Genomic DNA, 5,583 nt, shown 5'->3' on the forward strand with positions numbered 1-5,583 from the left:
TGATACATTGTTACCATGAATATGTATTTTTAATACAAGTCGGTGAATCTGATTATAAAAGGTTCTCCATCAAAACACTTCCTTCCCGTCCTATTTCGGGGCGGACAGGAAAGATGGATGCGCTCTGACTTTAGTACTAAAAGCTGTTGGCGTAATCACCACACGCCCGTGTCGTTCTCTGTCTCATTACCTGTGAAACAATGTAATTACGGAAGCCTTGTGTTTGCCTGTGTGTAACATTGCCCAAGGGAGAGGTAAATGCCTATATTCCTCCATGGCAGGGTGCCGTTTCATCTGGAGTGTTATATTATTGAGCGTTATGTGAACAGGGCTGGCGATGCATAAATATCAATGCTATACATTTTTCTCTGAGTCTCATTAACTGCATGAAGAATCTAGTTTTCTATGTCAAAATGTAAGACATAAAAAGAGCTTGCAATATTCTACCATAAAAACTTTTAAATTTTTTCCTACCAAAAATTATTACACATTAAGAAAGATAAAAAGCACAAAACCTTAAATGTGCAACTCAATGAATGATCACCTCACAAATCCAGGATTCAGGTCAAGAAATAGATAGGACCTCCTGGGAGACGGCTGTCCCAGTCACGGTAACTGTCCTCCCCGGCGCACTGACGGTATCCACAAATAGTCCCATGGCTTCTAGTTCTCGAGTTCTTCTTTCTTGGAGAGGTTTTTGCTATAGGGCACAGAGAGAGAGACAGAGAGACAGAGAGACAGAAAGCGAGAAATCATCCCCCAGGGGGATGGCCACGCCGCAACCCCTTCTCCTCCACTCTCCTCTCGGGATCTTGGGCACACATGCACACGCGCCCAGCGTGAGTTTAAACCACCGGGTCCAGGACTCGAACTGCAGTCGACTACATGGGAGTTCAGCAACATGACCATTACGCTAACTGCTGGTCCCCCATGGCTGCTAGTTCTGAGCTCATAAACGAGGACGTGTGCCATGCCTCCTTCTGTTTCTGGTTCTTTCAGTTGGTGTTACTACTATTGTTGGTTTCCTGACATCTATACACACTGTGTAAGTATCTACACGTCACTGATTTTCACTGTCATTTCACATAGACTTGTGTGAATTTACTACCATTACTTAACTGTCTATAGTTGATAAACATTCGGCTTATTTTCAGCTTAGCTATTACAAAAATGCTGACAGTTAAACGAACCCATGAGAGTTTGTGGATTTCGTAAGCGTTTACCTTGGGCACACAACTAGGAGAGAGGTGGCCAGGTAATTTACCCTGAACTGATTTGACTTTGGAGGTAATGCCACGAGGCCTGGAGTTGAGGAGATGCGGACCATGGCCACGCGAGCACATGTGGGCTGGGACTCCTGCTAGCAGGGCAGGAGCTAATGAGCAGCCTTTTCTACGCCGGCCATGGCATGATCCATTTTGATAAACGTAGCCTGCTATTTCACTGTGGCTGGACTGACATTCCCACGGTCACAGAAGAGCCTGAGAACTGTGAAGTTCCTACCATTAATTCAAGGATCTCCTTTATGGTTAGTGCTGTTTCTGCCCAAGTTAAGGAAAACCTAACCCAAGATTGTGACGCTCTTTTACTGTTCTATCTTCTAGAATCACTTTCCAAACTAGATTTTTAATCCACTAGTGTTTGATGTTTGCATGTGTGAGGTCAGTTCATTTCATTTCATTTCATAAAGGAATTCTACTGTTGGCACACTTTTTTTTTAAATGAAAAAAGGTAACTTTGTTCTAAGTTAAGTGGTCAAATCAATGGGATTCTGCTTGGGGACTTTTTGTTCTGTCTCATTGTTCTGTATTTTTAAATTCTCATACCAACCCCAAAATGTCTAAAATTCTACAGAGTAATGATAGAATTTGGGCAAGCTGAAAGTGACCTTCCCATCTTGCTCTTATGTTTATTTTATTTTATTTTTTTAAATTTGTAGAGGGCATGTGTGCTTGCCAAAGAGACCGTCAATGGGAGAGAGAAACAGAGCAGCACCTCCCACTGCGGCGGCCATGCGGCAGCCCCCCTCCGCTGTCTCTCCTTTTGGGATTGTGGGCAGGCACGCCCCTGCGTGCGGGCCTGGCACTCGAACCACACAGTGACCACGTGAGACCAGCTGTCTTACCCATGGCTACCACCTGCCCTCTCACTCTCACTGGCATTGCGGTGAATGGGATCATGGTCTCTGCCTCATTGGGGTGGACAACATGGTGGTCTCTACCTGGTGGTCTCTGCCTAGCCGTCCCAAGTCCTGACTCCCAGAATCTGCAAAAATGTCATTTGACTTGGCAAAATGAGCCTTTCTGAGTCTGATTAAATTACAGATCACAAGAAAAGGAGAAAACCCTGGATTACCTGGTTGGCTTAATCCAGTCACAGGGCGTTAGCAGAGAGGGGCAGGAGAACCAGGGCCAAGAACAGCGTGGGGGCGGAGGGCGATGCTGAGTGAGGAGGGGCCCGGAACAAGGAGTGCTGGCCGCCTCTTGATCTGGAGAAGGTGGACATCAATTTTCCCTGGAGCCTTCAGAAAGAACGCAGCCTGGAGACACCACAGTGTTAGGGCTTCTCAGTTCCAGAACTGTAAGTTAGTAAGCCGATGGCTCAATCTGTTGTGTGTATTAATTTGTTACAACACTAGTACAGTCAGTTCACATCTTTGCTTTTCTGAGACTACATTTTTAGAGATAATTTTTTTGCTATAGGGTGCTTGCCAGAAAGACAGAGAGAGACAGAGAGACAGAAAGCAAGAAATTATCCCTCAAGGAGGATGGCAACGCCGCAATCCTTTCTCCTCTGTGAATCTTGGGCACACATACACACCTGCCCAGCATGAATTTTAATCCGCTGCGTCTGGGACTCGAACCATGGTCAACTATGTGGCAGTCTAGCAATGTAACCATTACACCACCTGCTTGTTCCTTGGAGATTTTTTTTTTTTTTTGGAGAGATTTTTGCTATAGGGTGCGTGCGCTCGCCAGACAGACAGAGAGAGACATAGAGACAGAAAGCGAGAAATCACCCCCCAGGGGGGATGGTCACGCCGCAATCCCTTCTCCTCCATTCTCCTCTCGGGATCTTGGGCACGTACGCGCACATGCCCAGCGTGAGTTTTAAGCCACCGGGTCCGGGACGCGAACCATGGTCGACTACGTGGGAGTCCAGCGACATAGCCATTACGCCAACTGCTGGTTCCCTAGACTATTTTTTTAATAATTATTTCCTTAGAGAATTATTTAATTTTATTTATCTGTATTATTATCTTTTCATTTGTTGTAGGGCATTTGTGCTCACCAGAGAGACAGACAAAAGGTGAGAAAGCAAGCCTCCAGGTCAGGGACTCGAACCATGCTCAGCCATATCGGAGTCCAGTGCCTGAACCACCACACCACCTGCTGGTCCCTCTTAGACCACTTCTGTATGTACATGAGGTTGAAATTACATTGAGCTCCAGAAAGCATCTGGAGGGCCTGCTGGTATTGTGATGAGCATTACAATCGCTCCATGGACCTAGTTGGAAAGAATTAGCAGGTTGAATTTTCCAACCCATGAGCAAAATATCACTAAAATTATTCAAAAAATTTTAAGTTCTTCTTGAAATCTGTTGCAGTGCAGTCTTCTTTTCATCACTGGCAACCAAGTGCTTTCTCACTGTCCCTCTCTCTGTTTCTGCCCCTGGCAAGTGCATGCACTCCATAGCAAGAAATATTTTAATTGTAAAAAATAAATGAAAAGCTTTAAGATAGGGGAACCAGCAGTTAGCGTAATGGCTATGTCGCTGGACTCCCACGTAGTCAACCGCGGTTCATGTCCTGGACCTGGTGGCTTAAAACTCACGCCGGGCGCGTGTGCGTGCATGCCCAAGAGCCCGAGAGGAGAATGGAGGAGAAGGGATTGCGGCGTGACCATCCCCCCTGGGGGGTGATTTCTCGCTTTCTGTCTCTATGTCTCTCTCTCTCTGTCTGGCGAGCGCACGCGCCCTACAGTGAAAATCTCTCCAAAAAAAAAAGCTTTAAGATATGAGACGTGCTTATAGTTGCCAAGTCAATATCTTTCTTTTTAAGTTTCTTTCTTTCATGAGAGAGACAGAGATGGAGAGGGAGAGAGAAGGATGAGCAGCCCTTCCTCCCCCGTGTATTGGCTGCAGAACCGCCAGTGTGGGTAAGGCGCGCACACACACACACACAAGCATGCCTGGTCTCACAGGGAGAGCCTGGGACTCAAACCCTGGCCCTCAGTGCGAGTCCAGTGTGTTACCACCATGCCACCACCTGCCCCAATAAACAGCTGAATGTTGTTTCGTCTAATTCTGCAGACATTGTAGAGTGTTGTAACAACGACTCTTAAGGAATTATTGGCAAAGCATGGGAACAGAGAGCGAGTTTGCAGTTTTAGGGCTCGCTAGATGAACCTTAGCAGCAAGCTTTGTCAGAAACACGAGATTATGGGGGACTGAAGAGCCAGGAGAGGTGTACCCGTGTCACTGCCCCGAGTCTGTGAGGGTTTTAACAGTTTCTGTAACAATAAACAAAACAAAGATCTTTAGATATAAAATCACCAGTTAGCCAAGGTCACAATAACATAATTTTCAAAATTAAATTAAGAAGATAAGATGTTTCCTAGGGAAAAAATGTGACAGTGTTTTTTTGTTTGTTTGTTTGTTTGTTTGTTTTTGTCTTGTGGAAATTATTGTAACGTTTAAATGTCATTGGCCTTATTCTCTGTCACCAAATATGCCTCTTTGGCATCACAAAATGACTCTTTTCTAAGGAGTATTTCTTTTGTAATGTACTGCTTTCAAATACTTCTGTAAGAAATAACTTTGGAACTTCTCGGTGTGTTTAATTAAGATTTGTCGAGCTGGATGGATTGCAGCTGCTAATGAAAGTACCTATGGGATTAAACTACGGGAAATAACGTGAGGACCGTGACGACAGTTCAATCAGTGCCCTGCAGAGAGCATGGGCGGACACTTACGATTAACTTCCAATAGAGCCTTCCTCTGTAAAACACGCCCGGCCCTTCACCGTAATTCCCAACTCTTCACCTTACACTCCAGCCTCGCTGGCCGTGGGTGGAGACCGACAGGACGCGATGTGGACAAGCTCTGACGAGGTTAACGTGTGATTCTGTGCGCTAAGGTAGCCGCATGTGCTCGGTTGCCGGGTTCGAAGCTCTGACGAGGTTAACGTGTGATTCTGTGCGCTAAGGTAGCCGCGTGTGCTCGGTTGCCGGGTTCTGCTCCGTGTCCTTGCTAGCATTTTCACCTCCAGAGGACATGTGATGCATACGTGGTCCAGGTTACGGCAGCCCCTGCGGTCAAGGCCAGGTGTGGGCTGGGGTCACCAACAGTGGAAAGGGATCTTTTTCTGAAATTGAGAGAGTTGGATGGAGGTGAGCTGCCCAGAAGCCTCGGTGAGATCTCTCGGACATTAACTCATGTTCTTCCATGTTGCAGAGGCATGGCCCCCTCCCGTGCAGCGCTGGGTGGCATGGCCCTGTCACCTGGCCTGGTGCAGCAAGGTCCTGCCGCGGAACAAGCCAATGCCAGGCAGGGGAGCTGGTGAGGCTGGAGGGACTGGCAGG

The sequence above is a fragment of the Tupaia chinensis genome, unplaced genomic scaffold (genome assembly GCF_000334495.1).
Source record: "Tupaia chinensis unplaced genomic scaffold, TupChi_1.0 Scaffold000428_1, whole genome shotgun sequence".
NCBI lineage: Eukaryota > Metazoa > Chordata > Mammalia > Scandentia > Tupaiidae > Tupaia > Tupaia belangeri.